General features: G+C 42.1%; 1 protein-coding gene across 2 annotated transcripts in view; it reads right to left on the reverse strand.

Annotated features, from left to right (window-relative positions):
* pth1r (parathyroid hormone 1 receptor) overlaps positions 1-19,491 on the reverse strand; it is a 93,096-nt gene that overhangs the window by 54,386 nt on the left and 19,219 nt on the right. Inside the window, exon 1 of one of the 2 annotated variants that reach the window (XM_072268765.1) lies at positions 10,121-10,203. The exons of the other annotated variant lie outside the window; for it this stretch is intronic. The gene's annotated coding sequence lies outside the window, so the exon portion shown is untranslated. Of the gene's footprint in view, positions 1-10,120; positions 10,204-19,491 lie in introns of those variants that run through there. 2 annotated transcript variants of the gene reach the window in all.

The raw sequence follows: 19,491 nt of genomic DNA on the forward strand, positions 1-19,491 counted from the left end.
AGGTCACACTGATCAAATTCGTTCTTCACTGGTCCATTATTGAATTTACTCTAGCACTGTACGCTAAGTTGTGGACAAGCGGAAGGCATAAATAAGGTACATAAAATAATAATGTTGTAATATGACCAGTAGAGCATAAGAAACGGCCAAATATCTTACAAAAAACATATTTACATGCTATTTGGCTCTAGGGATAATTACACTGTAGTTATTCTACAGTCACAGTAATTTCTTCCTGATTCTGATGCTAGATCTGAACAACAACTGAACCCTGACCATGTCTGCATGTTTTTATACAAACGTACATTGAATTGCTGCCACATAAAGGACTAATCATGTATTTCTACTAATGAGCTGGTGTTCATTTGATTGATGTAATTGGAAAGATCAGTGCAGTCACCTAATGGATAATGGACTGCCTTCATACGATGTTTTCAACGATCACATCCTCCAAATCTTCATTTTAATTGTAACATTCAAGATGATTGTTGAATCCTTCAAATTCTTCATAATTCCTAACTTTGTGAAGCAGAAAAATCATTTTACTTTCACTTTCTGTCATCTCCGAGGCTGAATACTTTGAGCCTGATAGCGTGGTCATTACAATGCTTGAAACTTGGTAAGTTGCCTCAGTAACTATCATCCAGAAGCACTTACATCCATGGTAATGAACTGCTTTGACAGATTGGTAATGAAACGTATCAACCCCTGCCTGAGAAGTGACTTGGATCCACTCCAATTCATGTACCATCACAACAGGTCAACAGCAGATGCTATTTCATTACTCTTCACCCAATCCTGGAACATCTGGTCAATGAAGATGCATATATCAGGATACTCATCATTGACTATAGCTTGGCATTCAATACTATCACCCCTCAAAACTAATCATGAAGCTTCAAGATCTTGGCCTCAATACCTTCTTATGCAACTGAAATCTTGGTTTCCTCATTTGCAGACAGCAGTCAGTTCGTATTGGCAACATCTCCTCCACAATCTCCAACAACACAGGTGCACCACAAGGCAGTGTGCTTAGCCCTCTGCTCTACTGGCTTTATACTTATGACCGCGAGGCTAAGCACAGCTCCAATGGCATATTTAAGTTTGCTGACAACACCATTGTCGTTGGCCAAATCAAAGGTGGTGACAAATCAGCATATTGGAGGGAGATTGAAAGTCTGGCTGACTGATGCCACTATAAAATCCTCACATTCAATGTCAGCAAGATCAAGGACCTGATTATAAACTTCAGGAAGAGGAAACCAGAAGTTCATGAGCCAGTCTTCATTCGGGAATCAGAGATGGAGAGAGTCAACAACTTTTAATTCCTCAGTTATCATTTCAGAGGGTCCGTCCTGGGTCCAGTACACAAGTGCAATTATGAAGAAAGCATAACAGGGTCTCTACTATCTAAGAAGTTTGTGAAGATTTGGCATATCATCCAAAACTTCCACAAATCTTCTACAGATGTGCGGTGGACAGTATATTACATCACAGCCTGGTATGGAGATACCAAAGTCCTTGAATGGAAAAAGCCAATCCATCATGGGTAAAGCCCTCCACAACACTGACCACATCTACATGGAGTGCTGTCGCAGGGCAGCAGCATCCTTGATCAAGGACCCCACCATCCAGATCACGCTCGCTTCTTGCTGCTGTCATCAGGGAGATGGCATAGGACCTTCCACCAAATTCAGGAACAGTTATTACCCCTCAATCACCAGAGGGGATAACTTCACTAAACTTCACTCGCCTCATCACTGACTCTTCCCACAACCTATGAACTCACTTTGAAGAACCCTTCATTTCATGTTCTCAATATTTATTGCTTATTTATTTATTATTATTACTCCTTTACTTTTTGTATTTGCACAGTTTGTTGTCTTTTGCCCATTGATTGTTTGTCCATATTGTTTTCCTTTTAAATTGATCCTATCATGTTTCCTGATTTACTGTGAATGCTCACAGAAAATGAATCGCAATGTTGTATATGGTGACGTACAAGTACTTTGATAATAAATTTACTTTGAACTTTAAACTTTGCTTGAAACCACTATGAGCAAAATGGTTCTGAATTTTCTTATCACTTATTTCTTGCCAACTACAACAGATATTGGTCACAAAAATCCCTGCCTCTTGCACTTAAACATACGCAAATGATGCAATTTAAAAACTGTTTGTTCCAAGCATGATGTAGTGCATGCAACTGACGCTAGTGAGAAACCGTTCGGCAACATCCCCTATTCCAATTAAGTGGCAGAGTGTCCCAAGTAAACATTTGTACATTTGTATTAGTTGTAAAAAAAAGTTGAAACATTTGTAAAAAGTTGTATTGAGGGCATCCTGAGCAGCTGCATCACGGCCTGGTTCGGAAATTGTACCATCTCGGATCGCAAGACCCTGCAGCGTATAGTGAGGTCAGCTGAGAAGATCATCGGGATCTCTCTTCCCGCCATCACAGACATTTACACCACACGCTGCATCCGCAAAGCAAACAGCATTATGAAGGACCCCACGCACCCCTCATACAAGCTCTTCTCCCTCCTGCCATCTGGAAAAAGGCACTGAAGCATTTGGGCTGTCACGACCAGACTATGTAACAGGTTCTTCCCCCAAGCTATCAGACTCCTCAATACCCAGAGCCTGGCTTGACACCAACCTACTGCCCTCTACTGTGCCTATTGTCTTGTTTATTATTTATTATTATTTATTGTAGTGCCTGCACTGTTTTGTGCACTTTATGCAGTCCTGGATAGGTCTGTAGTCGAGTGTAGTTTTTGTGTTTTTTCTTACGTAGTTCAGTGTAGTTTTTGTATTGTTTCATATAGCACCATGGTCCTAGAAAACGTTGTCTCATTTTTACTGTGTACTGTACCAGCAGTTATGGTTGAAATGACAATAAAAAGTGACTTGACTTGACTTGACAAAGGAAACTTTGGCTATTTTCTCGATTTGTTTTTGTTCTTTTTGAGTTTCCCCAAATAAGTGGCTGACCCAATTAACTGATGATCCAATTAGCAGGAATCCACTTATTCCTTTGCCTTCATGCACCTCACCAAATCCATTCCCTCACAACTTTCTAATCAAGTTCAATTCTCAACTGTTTTGCCCAAATTACTGTATTCATATTTTTAATAAGGGGCCACTCAACTCATTAATTCTTCTCTCTTACAGCAACCTCATCAAACCCATTCTTTCTCACATACTCATTAACACCCCCATCTTAAACCACCTACAGTACACTGGGGGAAAATTACAGTACCCAGTTAACCTGCTAAACAATGTGTCTTTGGGATGTGGGAAGAAACCAATGTGAAGAATACTTGTGGGAAATCCCACACAGTTTCAAAGAGAAGATACAAACTGTACGCACACAGTATCAGAGGTTGGTATTGAACCTGGATCACTGGAGATGTGAGGCACCTGCAGTACCTGCTCTGCACTGTTCTATTCATGCTAATTCATCAAATCATCTGTGTTCCTAAACTCAAGTGCCTTCCTCTTCCTTGTCAACCACAGTAAATGTCTGTACCACCTGCAAACTTCTTTATCTTGCACACTACATTTAAGTCTACATCATTAATATATACTATAAAATCTATGGGTGTCAGTCGTCCAGTCACAAAAATACCGTCAAATGTACCCTCTACTTTCTGCCATTGAGCTGATTTTGGATCCAATTTGCCAGTCTACTTGGATTCCACTCACCTTTGCTTTTTCTGGTTTAAGATGGCACTGTGAAGCACAGCGGCAACTTGCTGGTAGCAGACAAAACTATAAACTACTGTATTAATCAAACGTTTTCCTCAGAGACAATCACTGCAATCAACAGCCTGTAACTTCCGTTTCAGAGTTGAGCTTCTGAACTGCATGGCATTTTTATGGTGAGAACTGAAATCTCGAAGATGCAGGACGGTTGTGGTGTGGTGTGTATGGGCCGAATCGAAGCAGTGGGGCCCAGGCCCCAAAGCAGGTAACAAGCCAATACTTGGCCATTGCCAGAGCGGACTTGGAGGCATTCGATGTGGCAGAACTGAGTCGAGGCAAGGCAGTGTTGATGCATCGGAGCCTGGGCTCCAAGAGTGAGGAACAACCCATAGTTTGCTGGCCAAGCCAGATTGCAAAGTTCAGGGTGTCGGGGCTGAAGGTGAGGGACAGGCCAATATCCAGCTCACTGTTCCGCAAGGTACACTTGTTTCTGTGCCGAACTAAGGTTGTGGCCTGCGACTAACAGACTTCTGGATCGTCTGCAGTGATGAATGGCTTCGTGGCTGTGAACTTCAGTTCCGAATGTTATTTGCTTACTTTTATTGCATGTATGATTTTTTTTTCCCCCTCACGTTGGGTGTTTGATGGTCTTTTTTTAATGGGTTCTGTTATCTTTCTAGGTTTTGTGACTGCCTACAAGGAGATGAATCTCAAGATTGCATATGGTATACATACTTCGATAATAAACGTACTTTGAACATTGACCAGTCAGCCTTGTCAAAGTAAACTGCACCACATACAACAGCCTCATTAAATCGGTTACTGCTTCAAAAATCGAACTGCTCAAAAGCTCAAACTTCAAAGTAAATTTATTATCAAGGTACATATATGTCACCATATACTACCCAGAGATTCATTTTCTTGCAGGCATTCACAATAGAACAAAGAAATACAACAGAATCAATGAAAAACTACGCATAAGCACGGCAAATAATCAACGTGCAAAAGGCAGCAAACCGTGCAAATTAATAAAAACACAAACAAACAAACAAATAAATAAAAGCCACCGCTTTGCAGGCAGCTCACAAAACTGTTAATCAGATGTGACTTGTTCTGAATAAATCTGCATAGACTATCATTGATTAATCTGTACTTTTCTACAGGAAGTTTTTTTTTACTAATCTTAAGAACTGTTACGAGTAATTATGCCACTGCAAAGGTTAAAATGACAAATCTGTTATAATATATTATTCCCTCCTTTAAACAATGGTACAACACAGGCAATGTTCCAATCCTACAGCCAGGGAGTACTGAATACTGGGAGGTCAAAGCATCAAGAACTTATTTTTAACTGCTTGCAATATTCACATTCAAATACAGTGAATTCTAGTTAGTTGGGAGACATTGAGACCAGCACATTTCGGCCCAATTAGCCAAAGTTGCATGGAAATAGTTAAAAATGTATAAAAAGAGTAAACTACCATTTAACTGTGCAGCAAATTGTGTTTTCAAATGATATACAGAACAAATTAGAACACTGCCAATACTACTACAGTACTATAAAACTACGCATTAGTTCCTAATAGTTATCGATGAAGGAATTCATCCAGTGTACATTGCCGTGTTCTTTTGATTGACTATGAACGAACAAAATCAGTGCAGAAGAGTGTCTCCATACAATCCCTTCGAAGATTGCATCCTCCAAAATCCTTCATTTTCATTATAACATTCAAGATAATTGTCCATACCGTCAAATTCTTCGTAGTTCCTACCCTGTTGATCATTTTATTTTCACCTGTGGTATCTCCAAGTCTGAATGCTTGAAACCTCAGTGAGTAAAACAACTCAGATTTGTCTTTCTGCATATTTCTCACCAACTATCAGTGATAAAAATCACTGCCTTTTGAACACAACACACACATCTAACACTATTTAAAACCCTTCGCTCTAGCGGCCACACAAGTGCACGCTACTGACTCTGGTTAGAAATTGTTCAGGCAACAGACTCCTGTACCATTTAAGCAGCATAGTGTCTCAAATAAAAGGAGAGAATCCTGGTTATTTTCTCTGTTAGTTTTTATTCTTTAAGAGTTGTCCCAAATAAGCAGCTGTCCTGATTAACCAATGGCCCAATTAACCAGAATCCACTGTATCTGAATCTGTTAATACCCTCCGCTTTATGGTTTATTGTGTTCAATACCTCTGACAGTACAACATCAATATTTGTCCCATTTTTACAAAGGCAAACATTCAGAATTCTCTGCTGGCACACAAAAGCAACTTTATCAGTAACAAGCACAACTCTTCCTTAGTATCCTCGTGCTCATTATAAAACATCCTTAGGCTTTGATTTTACCTTCCAGTGTTCCCGCTCTGCTTTCCAAATGTCCATTTGAATTCATTCTTAGATTCTCTCAGGTCTTTGAAGTTTTCAGCAGTATTAAGCTCTTGGTATCTGACATAATTTCCCTTTTTTTTAAATCTTACCCTGATGGATCCAGGAAGCTCCATATTTATAGTCCTATTTTATTGTGGTGGAAATAGGTTTAACAGAACTTCTTGAAGCAGTGGTTCTCACCCCAACCAGTTCAGGAATCTCAGTAGTAATGTCCTTTTCTTGTTGTTGCAGATGAGAACTTTCCATCATTCTGACACTGAGATTTTCAATAACTAGTTCCAGTCTGTTTTTGCTAACTTTCTTTTCAATATTGTAAATTAGCCTTACTCCAAATGTTCACTATGTCTTATTTTATCTTTATCCTTCTTCATTACTATGCCATCTCTTATTGAATCACGTCCATGACAATGAACATGCTCTCTATAGCATCCACATCATTCCCATAATGAGGTGACCAGAACTGAACACAGTACTCCAAGTGATGTCAAACTAAGGTCTTATATAGCTGTAACATACCCTCACGGCTCTTGAACTTAATCCCATGATTAATGAATGCCAATACACCATACGCCTTCTTAACAACATTGTCCACCTGCACAGCAGCTTTGGGTGTCCTATGAACACGGACCCCAAGATCTCGCTGATCCTCCACTCTGCCATGAGTCTTACCATTAATATTGTATTCTGTCTTCAAATTTCACCTGTCGAAATGAACCACTTTACACTTCTCTGGGTTGAACTCCATCTGCCACTTCTCAGCCCAGTTCTGCATCTTATTGATGTCCCGCTGTAACCTCTGACAACCCTCCAGAATATACACAACACCCCCAAGTTTTATATCATCAGCAAACTTACTAACCCACCCTTCCAATTCCTCATCTAGGTCATTTATATTTTTTAAAAAATCACAAAGAGGAGGGGTCCCAGTATAGATCCCAGCGGAACACCTCTGGTCACCGTCCACCATGCGGAATACGAACCATACACAACCACCCTTTGCCTTCTGTGGTCAAGCCAATTCTGAATCCACGAGGCAAGGTCTCCTTGGATCCCATGCCTCATTACTTTCATGCCAATCAACATGCTCTCACATTGCTGCACTTTCCACCTGCCAAACGTCTTTGCTTAAAATTAAATGCAGAATTGCAACCTCAGATGGGGATTGCCGTATATTTCTGAATGTAAATCAGGCACTTTAGTGCATTCTATATCTTTGAACTGATTGTATCTCAGCTCATAAAATCAGAAATGCTCTAACCACATGCAGATCTGGCAGTGCCTGTGCACGTGAAACAGAGCTAAAGTTTCAGAGCAAGGTCTTTCAGTGGAACAGTGAAAAAGAGAAAATAAAAAGGTAGATTTAAATTACAAAAATGGTGGCAGCGAGAGTGAACAGGACGAAAGGAATATCTGTGAAAAGATGAGGTCTGGGTTGCCTTGTGGAGAGCTCTCCAGTCAAAGTGGTTAATAGAGGCAGTTAGATTGTGATAAAATAGGAGAAAATTGTGATGTGTTGCTAATAACAGGGCTATGGGACATGCTCAGCAGGTCAGGCTGCACTAATCTAGAAAAACAGCTGAGCTAACACTGTCAGGCGACACACAGCAGAAATGAGCAATTCTGATAGAGAGAGAGAAGAGAAATTAACTAAAGTTGGAGAAGTTGATACCTGTTCCAAAGGTCTACAGTATGTCTGGATAGGTGATGAACTGTCGTTCCTCAGCGGATGATGAGCCTTAATGTAACAGTGCAGAGCAGAAAGGTCAGAATGGCCGTGGGACGGAGAATTAAACAGCGAGCAACAGGACGCTTAGTGTCAGCCCCACAGACTGTACACTTGTGCTCGGCAAAGTAATCACACAACCTCGATTTGGTTTCAGCAAAGTAAAGGAGACGGCTTTGCAAACTCCAGATACAGCACACCAAACATGAAGAAGGAAAGATAAAAGATTATAAGTGCAAGTGATTCACATCAATGCATAGAAAGGCTGATTGAGTCTCCAGATGGGGTAAAGTGAAAGGACATATACGGCATCTCCTGTTGTTGCAGAAGGAAGTGCTTCAAGATGGGAAGAGTTTGGTGGGGGCAGGCAAGTGGACCAGGGAGTGGCAAAGAGAACAGATGGACAAAATTCTGAAAGGAGAGAGGAGGGGAATTTGTGACCAGTGACGGAATCTTGTCAAAGACGGAGGAAGGCACACAAAATAGTGGAGGAACTCAGCAGGTCAGGAAGATCACCTCTTGACCTGCTGAGATCCACAAGTATTTTGTGTGTATTGCCCTGGATTTCCAGCATCTGCAAAATCTCTCGTGTTTATGAAGCTGAGAGAAGCTGCAAAAGATGATCTGTGGAATGGAGTGGCACAATCGGAGGAGTCAGGCAACCCACCAACATCCATAACAAGCCTACAGAATCCTACAGTGATCTTGACTATATTTCCTCCCAATCCACTGGCTGTAAGGAATCCATTCCATTCTCCCAGATCCCTCATTTTTGTGGTATTTACTGTCTCCAAAATGTCACCCTTATTCCTGAACTGCAGCTTCCCCTTTATAACCTCATCTATTTCCTGCACCTCTGCTGTCACCCCCTCTCCCAAAGAGAGCAAGAACAGAGTTCCCCTGTTCTCACCTTGCATCCAATCAGCCTCTACATACAGGTCTGAACCATAAAGCACAAGTGCGCATGCTGTTGGTTGGTTTTCCCAGCTTTATGTCCCTCGCCTTCCAAATTCTCCCACTTTTTTGCTGCCTTCCAATTTCAGAACTGCTCTTCACCCTTCTGAAGCCTTACTCAGCTTTCTATGGCAAACTAAATCCTTACTAACATAACCAGAAAACCTACCTGCAAAGAAATTAACCCCAGTTCTGTTGAGGTATAACGTGTGTGACCTGTACAGGTACCTTTTAAATCTGAACTATTCCCAGTGCCTAAGAATCTGAAACCTACCCTAGCTGCACCATCTCCTCAGAATTACATTCAATTTTTCTATACCATTCTAGTACTCAATGATACACAGTATATTATTCTCCTGATTCTCCTATCAGCCACCAGCATTGAGGGTAATTTACAACAGTCAATAACCTAGCAAACAGCAGGTTTCTGCAAAATAGAGCACCCGAGGTAATGAACAAACTCTAGGCAGCCCCGAACATCAATACTGAACTCAGGCTCATGGAATCACCGCATCACTGTGCTCTTCACACTCTTTCTATTCATATTTGATGCTCTTCACACTCTTTCTATTCATATTTGCCTGCAAGACTTTCTTCTGTTTTCTGTCGGCACCCATATCAACTACAGTCTCTGGCTCTGTACTGACCTCTCTCGGAATAACCACTTACTGATATCCTCAACCCCGACTGCAAGGAGGAAACATAACATCCTGCTGCCTTACAAGTGTAAAGAAACATCTCTCTGTTTGGATAACCACAATATCCCCTATAGCTATTATTCTTTTGACCTTTCTCCTTCCTCCGTGCCCTACTCCTCCTCCCCATCTCCCCTCCCCAACCCCACCTTCGTACCACACCCCACTGTATAGTTAAGCCACCGCTACACTTCCCAGTGGAAAACCCTTTCTCAACAGTATTATCAGAATGCGACTGGGAGAGTAAGAGTCCATGGGAGTCTCCTAAACTACTTGTCTGCTCTTATGTTTTCAGTGCAGATATCACCATTCCTTCTCTGTCAGCATTCTCTTCACCTGCGGGTAAGCATCTGTGAGAACGGTCTATCCACAGACAGCCTCAAGGCCCAAAGCCCAGAGCTCAAGCACCTCCAGCTGATGCACATCTGTGCTTGTCCAGGACATGGAAAAGATCCTGGAGTTCCCATATGGCACAGGAGAATATGGAGTGAGGTCCCTGCTATGCTGCATGTATTAAAATAAACACATTAAAAGATAAATAAATGACTTTAAATAATTATACTTATTGCATTACCTCCCTTGATCAAAACTTTTTTTAAAATTACTATTTTTTTCTTATGCCAAATGCTTGTTTAAACTCACCAAGTCTCTGTTTCTTCTGCTCCTTCACATGATCATCATTTACATCCAATTACTTACACATGGAATTAACCAACAGTTAATGTTTAACTCTCCTCCCTTCTCGCTTTCCTCCTCTAGATGTAACACCCAGTTAACATTCTGTTCCAGGCAGTTGCCATACCCTGAGGACCTCACATCAGTGTCATTTACTGTTTAACCATGGACTGCAAAAGCAATTAGTATGGTTCCTGTTCTTACTCATCATCTTTATACAAGGAAGAATTAGTCAGGTTGTTGTTGGGGGGTGGTGGGGGTTAGGGGGAGGTATATGAGGGGGTAGTAATAACTTTGATGGGGAGTGGTGTGGAAATCAGCAGAGATGCAAACTGTGAATCAGAAGATTGGCCATTTTTAGTTGTTTTACATTATTTGAATAAACAAAAACCTACATTAGCAACTAAGTAATGTTTTCTACTTGTCCCACATCACTCACTCATGTACCACATAACTTAGGCATCCATTAGTCTCGTGAGACCATGGATTTGCACCTTGGAAGATTTCCAGGGCGCAGGCCTGGGCAAGGTTGTGTGTAAGACCGGCAGTTGCCCATGCTGTAAGTCTCCCCTCTCCATGCCACCGATGTTGTCCAAGGGAAGGGCACTAGGGCCGATATAGCTTGGCATCGGTGTCGTTGCAGAGCAATGTGTGGTTAAGTGCCTTGCTCAAGGACTCAACACGCTGCCTCAGCTGAGGCTCGAACTCACGACCTTCAGATCACTAGACCGACGCCTTAAGCACTTGGCCACACGACACACACATAGCCAGTGCTGGCAAAATAAACATTGTGCCACAGATGCTAGTTGGAAGCTAAAAAGCAATAAACAAGAGCTAAAATAGTGCTCCCAGATCAACTGAAATCAATGAAAGGAAAAATAGTTAAGAGTAGCAAGCAAATTCTTCCACCATTTTGCCCACTGACTGAAAACTTCACAGTCTTTCCAAACTCACACGAAGGAGGATAATCGGGAGCAGAACCACGGCTCTTTTTCTTTTCTTCCCATTAACCAAGAGGCACTGAGACCAGATGAAGCACTAAGAGTTAGGCTCACACTTCCCATTAAGTGATTTTTGGAATTGTATAGGAGTGCTAGGGACAGTATCTTCATCCAACCAAAGAAGTTAATCAATTAGAGTGAGGGCACATTTTTTATGTTAAAAATATGAGCAATAATGAAGCGTATTGAAAGAAAAATGTTTACTTATGTTTACAAGGCAATCACAAATTTCTAAACTAATTAATGATCTTTTATAGAAGTATACTTCCAATAGAAACAGGAAAATATACAATCAGTCTTATTTTTTGAATTTGCAAACAAAATTAATTTAAAGGAATGACCCCATAGCCACAGCATTCAACACCATAATTCCCTCCAGGCTTGACAGGAAGCTCAGAGACCTCAGCCTGCACCCCGCCTTGTGCAGCTGGATCTTGGACTTCCTGTCAGATCACCAACAGATGGTAAGGATGGGCTTCTTCACCTCTGCCCCTCTGACACCCCCCCCCACCCAGGCTGTGCCCTGAGTCTCCTCCTCTACTCCCTTTACACCCGTGACTGTGCTGCCACACACAGCTCCAATCTGCTGATCAAATTCGCAGATGACACGATGACATGACTGATCAGCCTCATGTCTGGCAGTGACAAAACAGCCTAGAGAGGAGAGCTTGACACCCTGACACAGTGATGCCAGGGTAACAACATCTCCCTCAATGTCCAAAAAACAAAAGAGCTGATCGTGGATTTCAGGAGTAAACCACACAGGCTCACCCCGATCAACATCTATGTGTCTGCAGTTGAGATGGTGAGCAGTTTCAAGTTCCTTGGTATACACATCACCAGAGATCTCACCTGGACTGTACACACTGGCCGCATGGCAAAAAAAGCACAACAGCATCTCTTCCACCTCAGGCGACTGAAGGAGTTCAACATGGCCCCCAATTCTTCAGGACCTTCTACAGGGGCATGATTAATTCATGCTGATAAAATTGTATTTCTATGTTATATTGACTGTCCTGTTGTACATACTATTTATTATAAATTACTATCAATTGCACATTGCACATTTAGATGGAGACGTAATGTAAAGATTTTTACTCCTCACGTATATGAAGGATGTAAGTAATAACGTCAATTCAATTCATTGAGAGTATACTGACTGGCTGTATCACCACCTGGTATGGGAACTGCACCAACCTTGATCGCTGGGCACTGCAGAGAGTGGTACGGACAGCCCAGCGCATCTGTGGACGTGAACTTACCTCCATTGAGGACATTTACAGCAGCAGGTGCAGAAGGAAGGCCTGGAAGATCATCAGGGACACCAGTCACCCCAACCATAAACTGCCTCAGCTGCTTCCGTCTGGCAAACAGTACCACAGCCTTAAAGCCAGGGCCAGCAGGCTACGGGAAGCTTCTTTCTACAAGCCATTAGACTTATAAATTCACTTGTCTGTATATTGCAACAGAGTCATAACACAAAGATTTTTACTCCCTCATGTTATGGGATGGATGTAAGATTTAAATAAATTCAAAATGAAACCCTTTCATTACGTGTGACAGCCTCCATGTATTTTTCCATTTCTTTGGGTGCATTTCACAGTGTGGTTGTGAATATAGCCATGAGATAAGTAGCCAAATACTCTGTAGAGGTATTTTTGGTTGAGGGTAAATTTTGGCCTGGATATGGGGAATTCCTCTGTTCTTCTACAAATAGTGAGCCTTTTCTGTTTGTTTCAGTCAGCAGAAAATGTAATGCCACATTCCAAATGCACACTGATAGTGCAGCACTGTCTCAGCATGGATGATGTCCACAGCTCATTGGAATGGATCTTGAACTTGGGATATTGAGCCAGGTAAGAATTGTAACGACTAGATGAATGTTGTCAATCTATAGGGATATCATTCAGAAATTTTTGCAGCATGTGAAAAATAAGATTTAAAGCAAAGCAATGAAGTGAAGCACCAATGCACATCGAATTATCACCTGCCCTTTGCACAGGGATTAGTAAAGCAACACACCTAGAGTAATTGGGTGAAATTTTCATTGGAAAGACTTAAAGACAATTTATAGTGTCCCACTTTCCAATGAACGTATAGAATGAATGCACAGAATCAGATTCCTCAATATTGACTGTGTTATGCACTACAATGTATATACTTAGTAGAGTTTGGTCGAGTGCCAGACTTGGCTTCTTCATCAATTGACTGAAAAAGGGTGTGAGCCAGAGCATGAGTTCAAATAAATATAAGGGCTGTTTGAAGGCTCCGGCGAAATTTTATTGCATGCTGGTTGTTTACAGGGAAATACCAAAAGAAGTCACAAAGTTAAGGGTTAAATACCACTGATTCTAAACTTAGAGAAAACTGGTGTCAGATTCACTAGGATTACTAATCACGGGGATTGTCCAAGAAAATCAAATTAACGAGTTATTGACCAGTCACAGCTGCAAGCTATTAAGAAAAATATAGAACATTGCTTCCAACATCCTCTCTAACACTTTTTTTTTGAAGGCTTCATCAGTATTACCCTTTCATCAAGGACCAGAGAGACCCATGGATCAAGACCAGGAACACATGGACCAGTGACTATGTCAGGCCCTGTGCAATCTTCAGAGTCTGAGTGAAAAGCCAAGGACTAACATCCTATCAGGCTGTCACTACAACAGAAACCTTTCAGGTGTAACCCTGGTATATAGTGCTGGCACAGGAGGAGAAGGCAGAAGAACACACACCAGTCCTTATCAAGGAGTCAGCAGTGGAAGGGGTGAGCAGCTTCAAGTTCCTGCGTGCCACCTCACAGGATCTTTCCTGGGCCCAAAATATTGATGCAATCACAATTAAGATATCCCTGTGGCTCTGCTTCATTAGGGATCTGAGGAGATTTGGTATGACATAAAAGACACTAGCAAATTTCTAAACGTGGACTGCAGAGAGTTCCTAACTGGTAGCATCACTGTCTGGTGCGGAGGTGCCAATGCGTAAGATGAGAGGAGACTGCAGAAGGTTGCAGACTCAGCCAGATCCATCATGGACAGAAGCCTCCCCACCATCAAGACATCTTCAAGATGCAATGCCTTAAGAAGATGGCAACCATCATTAAGAAATCTTTACCATCAAGGACCTTCCCTCTTCTCATTACCACCATCAGGAATGAGGTGCAGGAGCCTGAAGACCCATACTCAATGTTTTAGGAAGAGCTTCTTCCCCTCTGCCGTCAAATTTCTGACCAATCCATCAACTCATGAACACTACCTCACTATGTGTCTATTTTTTTACTGTAACCTAGAGTAACATTTTTATGTCTTGCATTATACTGCTGTCACAAAATAAATTTCACGATATATATCATTGTGAACAAACCTGATTTGGTTCTTATTCTGGTGGCCACAAGCTGGCACTTACTACAATTTAAAATTTTGTTATAAAGAGCACAAACGACTACAAGAGCCTTTGTCTTAACATCACTGCCACGGCCTCGGTCTCAGTGTTTGTTCTAATTGCAGGAAGGCTCGTGTACATGAACATGAGGAGACCTTTGGTGCTGCAGAAGGACCTTGATTATTGACGGAGGAACCATGTCCAGCTTCCTCACACGGGACAGCAAAATAGTTGCCCATTGAGCAATCTAGATGATCGACTACAGTTTAGAGAAAATACACTTGGCTTTTATGTATTCTTTTCCAGAACACTTTCGAATTACCTCTGAATGCACACGTCTGCATGCACTTTCAGAACATCAATGTTTTCAAAAATAAGTAGCTTTCAGAGTGGGTAACCAGTAAGATCTGACACTGTTTTCATTCTCCTTTATCCCCTATTCAATATAATTTCATAGGAAATTGATGGTTGCAACAGCAAAGGCTACGTTTAACCTTGGCTGCACTTGGGAGCTTCTGCTATACAAGGGAACTTGCTGAGGCCATCAACAGTGCGTTCCACAACTGTCCTTTGTTGTTGCAATACAATGTTGACAACCTCAGGGACAATTTGCTTGTGTTTACCGAGGTCCATCAACAAATTATTCCATTTTCCTCAGACGATTATCCTAGCAGGAACTAAATGGCTGTATCCATCACGGGACAACCCTACAAAATGAAAGGGTCTTCTGGACACAATCTTCAACATTGGGAAGGTTCGCATAAAACTGACAGTGGACTAAGATATGCCTATGGATTGACCAACTGTTAGAGCTCCTATTTCTGATACTTGGAAACACTCAAAGCATTCAAATCTAGATACACTATTTAAGCTAACAAAAAATCATTTTATAAGAAGTAAATAAAGCTAAAACATGTAAAATGTTTAAATAAACTGAAAAATCCTAAATGAACTTGCATGTATCATGAAACTTTGCAATCATTCCTGTCCACTGAAATCCATGGAGAGGCCGTGGTGGGAACCGAAGTGAAGAGGCAGAGGATGGGGCGGTTGGCGCACAAGTAGAGACAGCTTGTAGAGAGTTTGTGAGGAAGAATAGGCAGATGATAGAGCAAAGAAGCACTCAGCCAGATGGTTTCAGATGTGTCTATTTTAATGCAAGGTGTAACTGCACCTGGACTTCCTGTCAGATCGCCGGCAGGTGGTAAGAGTGGGCTCCCTCACCTCTGCCCCTCTGACCCTCAACACAGGTGTCCCTCAGGACTGTGTCCTAAGCCCCTCCTTTACTCTGTGTCGCCACCCACAGCTCCAATCTTCTAGTTAAATTTGCTGATGATACTACACTGATTGGCCTAACCTCAAATAATAACGAGGTAGCCTACAGAGAAGAAGTCATCACCCTGACACTGTGGTGTCAAGAAAACAACTTCTCCCTCAATGTTGCAAACACAAAGGAGCTGGTTGTGGACTACAGGAGGAATGGAGACAGGTTAACCCCTATTGATATCAACGGATCTGGGGTTGAAAGGGTGAACAGCTTTATGTTCCTCGGCATAAACATCACCAAGGATCTCACGTGGTCTGTACATACTGGCTATGTGGTGAAAAAGACACAGACACCTCAGACGGTATGGGCCCACAAATCCTAAGAACTTTCTATAGGAGCACAATTGAGAGCATCCTAACAGACTGCATCACTGCTTGGTATGGGAGCTGTACTTCCCTCAATCGCAGGACTCTGCAGAAAGTGGTGCGGACAGCCCAGCACATCTGTAGATGTGAACTTCCCACTATTCAGGACATTTACAAAGACAGGTGTGTAAAAAGGGCTCGAAGGATCACTGGGGACCCACGTCACCCCAACCACAAACTGTTCCAGCTGCTACCATCTGGGAAATGGTACCGCAGCATAACAGCCAGGATCAACAGGCTCCAGGACAGCTTCTTCCACCAGGCCATCAGACTGATTAACTCACGCTGACACAACTGTATTTCTATGTTATATTGACTGTCCTGTTGTACATACTATTTATTATAAATTACTGTAAGTTGCACATTGCACATTTAGACGGAGACATAGCATAAAGATTTTACTCCTCAAGTATGTGAAGGATGTAAGTAATAAACTCAATTCAATTCATGAGCAAGGCGGATGAACTTAGCGTGGATCAATACGTGGAGCTATGATGTTGTGGCCATTGCAGAGACTTGGATGACTCAGGGGTTGCTGAGTGTGCCGGGCTTTAGATATTTCAAAAAGGACAGGAAGGGAGGCAAAAGAGGTGAGGGTGGGTGGCACTGCTAATCAGGGATAGCATCACAGCAGTAGAAAAGGAGGAAGTTATGGAGAAATTCTCTACTGAGTCATTGTGGGTAGAAGTCAGAAACAGGAAGGGGGAAATAGCTCTACTGGGTGTTTTTTTTTAACAGACCCCCCCCCCCCTCCATAGTAACAGAGATAGGGAGGCAGATTCTGGATCGGTGCAATAACAACAGGTTTGTTGTGATGGGTGATTTTATCTTTCCTAATACTGACTGACATCTCCTTAGAGCAAGGGTTTAGATGGGGTGGAGTTTGTTAAGTGTGTTCAGGAAGGTTTCCTGTCACAATCTGTAGATACGCCAACTAAAGGAGAAGCTGTACTTGATCTGTATTGGGAAATCAACCTGGTCAGGTGTCAGATTTCTCAGTGGAAGAGCATTTTGGAGGTAGTGATCACAACTCTGTCTCCTTTACCATAGCGCTGGAGAGGGATAGCAGCAGAAAATTTGAGAAAAACTTTAATTGGAGTAGGGGGAAATATGATGCTATTAGGCAGAAACATAAATTGTGAGCAGATGTTCTCAAGGAAATTCTGCATGGGTATGTTCCATTGAAGCAGGGAGAGGATGGTAAGGTAAGTACAAAGTATGTAGAAAATCTAGTTATGAAGGAAAGAAAAGCTTATGAAAGGGTTCAAGAAACTAGGTATTCTTAGAGCTCTAGAAAATTACAAGGGTGCCAGGAAGGAACTGAAGAATGAAATTAGGAGAGCTAGAAGGGGCCATGAGAAGGCCTTGGCGAGCAGGATTAAGGAAAATACCAAGGCATTCTACAAGTATGTGAAGAGTAAGATGATGAGCCGTGTGAGAATAGGACCAATTAGGAGTGAGAGTGGAAACATGTAGGTGGAGCTACAGGAAGTAGCAGAGGTAATTAATGAATACTTTGCTTCAGTATTCACCAGGCAATTGTGGGGATGACTTAAAGTGGACTGAAACGCTTGAGTGTATAGACATTAAGAAAGAGAATGTGCTGGAGCTTTTGAAAAGTTGGATAAATCACTTGTACTGGACAAGACACAGCCCAGCCTACTGTGGGAAGCGAGGGAGGAGATTGCTGAGCCTCTGGCAATGACTTTTGCATCATCAATAGAGACGAGAGACGTACTAGACGATCGGAAGTTTGCAAACGTTGTCCCCTTGTTCAAGAAAGGGAGTAGAGATAACCCAGGATATTATAGACCAGTGAGTCTTACTTCAGTGGTGGGAGGTTGTTGGAGAAGATCCGGAAAGTCAGGATTTATGAGCATTTGGAGAGACATAATCTGATTAGGGATAGTCAGCAAGGTATGACCTGCCCTTGACAAAGCCTTACGAACCTGATTGATTTCTTTGAGGATGTAACAAAACATATTGATGAAGGTAGAGCAGCGGAAGGCATTTGATAAGGTTTCCCATGCGAGGCTCATTCAGAACGTAACGAGGCATGGGATTGAAGAAGACCTTGCTTTGTGGATCCAGAATTGACTTGACTACAGAAGGCAAAGAGTGATTGTAGATAGCTTGTATTATGCAAGAAGGACGGCGGCCAGTGTGTTCCGCAAGGGATCTGTTCCAGGACCCTTCTCTTTGTGAGTTTTATAAATGATCTGGATAAGGAAGTAGAAGGGTAGGTTAGTAAGTTTGCCAATGTGGGTAGTCTGGAGGGTTGTAAGAGTGGGACATCAATAGGATGCAGAACTGGACTGAGATGTGGCAGATGGAGTTCAACCCAGATAAGTCTAAAGTAGTTCATTTTGGTAGGTCAAATTTGGAGACAGAATATAATATTAATGGTAAGACTCTTGGCAGAGTGGAGGATCAGCGAGATCTTAGGGTCAATGTCCATAGGACACTCAAAACTGCTGTGCAGGTGGACAGTGTTGCTAAGAAGGCGTATGGTGTGTTGACTTTCATCAACCAAGGGATTGAGTTCAAGAGCTGTGGGGTAATGTTACAGCTATATATGACCTTAGTTAGACTCCACTTGGAGTACTCTCTTCAGTTCTGCTCACCTCATTACAGGAAGGATATGGATGCTATAGAGTGAGTGTAGAGGAGATTTACAAGGATGTTGCCTGGATTGGAGAGCATGCCTTATGAGAATAGGTTGAGTGAACTTGGCCTTTTCTCCTTGGAGTAACAGATGATGAGAGGTGACCTGACAGAGGTGTATAAGATGATGAGAGGCATTGATTGTGTGGGTAGCCTGCGGCCTTTTCCCAGGGCTGAAATGGCTAACGAGGGGGCATAGTTTTAAGGTGCTTGGAAGTAGGTACAAGGGGGATGTCAGAGGTAAGTTTTTCACACAGTGAACGGTGGGTGCTTGGAATGCACTGCCAGTGAAGGTGGAAGAGGCAGGTACAATAGGGTCTCTTAAGAGACTCTTAGTTAGGTACATGAAGCTTAGCAAAATAGAGGGTTATGCAGTAGGGAAACTCTAGGCAGCTTCTAGAGCAGGTTATATAGTCAGCACAATATTGTGGGCCAATGGGCCTGTAATGTGCTGTAGATTTTCTATGTTTCTATGCGTCAGAATGCATTAGGTAAAATTATCACATCTTCAGAACTTCTACGTTCACGTGGAAATCACTAAATAGCGGCAATAATGGCAGGAAACATAAGCCAATACAGAGGGTACTGCCAAAATACAGT

This window comes from Mobula birostris, chromosome 1, assembly GCF_030028105.1.
Source record: "Mobula birostris isolate sMobBir1 chromosome 1, sMobBir1.hap1, whole genome shotgun sequence".
NCBI classification, from domain to species: Eukaryota; Metazoa; Chordata; class Chondrichthyes; order Myliobatiformes; family Myliobatidae; genus Mobula; species Mobula birostris.